Raw genomic sequence first — 1,941 nt, 5'->3', positions numbered from 1 at the left:
TCTCTTTCTGTCTTCTTCTCTTCTTCTGTCTGTCTGCCTGTCTCTCTCTCTTTCAAAAACAAACAGGAACAAAACAAAGCAAGAGCAACAACTACAAAAACTAGAATAAAAGAAGAAAAAGACAATATACACTTAAACAACCAAAATCTATAAAACCAAAATCAGGAAGCATAATATACAAACAAAAGGCTGACAAGTCAAAAAATATGCTCAAACAAAGCAATATGAGACTAAAACATCTACAAAAATATCACTGAGTTTCTTTTCTGTATTGGCAATCTACTGGTCGGACATGATCCATACCTTTAGTGTGGTTTATATACCTGGTGAGACTCCATTGAAGAAAATTATTTTTTTACAAGCAATTGTCAAGATACCTTCTTAGTTAATTCTCCCTTTTCAGAGTTTGTATCTTGTCTTTCTTGAACCTGCACAGGCCCTGTGAGTGTTGCTCTAGTCTTTGTCTTTTCATATATGACTCAGTCCTGTTGTGTATAGAAGGCTTAGGTTTTAGGTGTCCTCCATGCCCACTGGGACTTAAAACATTCCTGCTTCTTCTCCCAGTTTTCCATGATCCCTATGGTGATAAATTTGGTACAAACATCTCATTTAGAACTGAGTGTCCTAATGTCTCCCACTCTCTGCACATGCACACTGTCCAGTTGTGGATCTCTATGTTAATTCGCATTTACAGAGAGAAGAGATTCTCTGACGATGTCTGAGTAAGGCACTACTCTGTGGGTATAGCAGAATGTCTTTCCTTAGGAGTCATTCTACTGCTATGTTCCTTTAAGAGAACAATAGTGTTTAGTTTTCACCTAGGGTCATGGCCTAGGTAATCTCAGGTTCATGTACACTTAACCAATGTCAGGAATGGATTCCATCTCTTGGAATAGGTCTTATTTCCAATCAAAAAGTGTTTGGTTGTTTACACAGTTTATGCCACTGTTGCACCAGCGTGTTATGTAGGCAGATCATGGTTTTAGATCACAGGGTTAGTAAACTGGGTTAGAAATTACTACTCTCTTCTGGTAGCATATAGAGTACCTTATAGTACCAAGAAAACTAGACAATAAGGGTGAAGACTGAAGCTATGACTTGGAAATTTGTAGTTTAAATGCCTACATAAAAAATGGAAAGAACGCTAGTTAATGAGTCAAATTTGTAAGAACAAGAACTAACCAATTCTATACCCAGTGATTTTACTTTAATCCAAGAAATTTTAATTTTATTAAAGGATTAACTCTTATTTGTGGTTATTTCTAGTGATAGCTTCACTCCATCTGCCCTTGGATTTCTTTATTATGTTTTTTATTCATTTTACATACCAACCACAGTTCCCATTCCCTCCCCTCCTCTGCTCACTCCCACTTCCCCCAAGCAATTCCCTATCCAATACTCAGAAAAAGTAAGGACTCTCATGGGATGTCAAGAAAGCCTGGCACATGAAGTTGAGGCAGGATCAGGCACTTCCCACCTGCATTGAATTTGAACCAGGCATCCAATAGGGAATGGGCTCCAAAACCCAGCTCATGCTCCAGGGATGGATCCTGGTCCCACTGCCAGGGATTTTACAAACACACCAAGTTACACACTGTCACCAACATGCAGAATGCCTAGTTCAGTCCCATGCAGGATCCCCATCTGTCAGCCTAGAGTTCATGAGCTTTCACAAGCTGAGTCAGCTGTCTCTGTGAGTTTTCCTGTCATGTTCCTGACCTCCCTTGCTTGCTCATATAATTCATCATCTCTCTCTTAGACTGGACTCCTCGAGCTCACCCTGGTGGTTGCTTGTGGATCTTTGTATCTGCTTCCATCAGTTACTGGATGAAGGTTCTATGATGAAGGATAAGGTAGTCACCAATATGATTACAGGGGAAGGTCAAGCCGTGCACCCTTTCTACTACTGCTAGGAGTCTTAGCTGAGATCATACTTGTGGA

The sequence above is a fragment of the Mesocricetus auratus genome, unplaced genomic scaffold, assembly GCF_017639785.1.
Source record: "Mesocricetus auratus isolate SY011 unplaced genomic scaffold, BCM_Maur_2.0 Super-Scaffold_100003, whole genome shotgun sequence".
Lineage (NCBI taxonomy): Eukaryota > Metazoa > Chordata > Mammalia > Rodentia > Cricetidae > Mesocricetus > Mesocricetus auratus.
Note: the sequence above shows the minus strand (reverse complement) of the source record.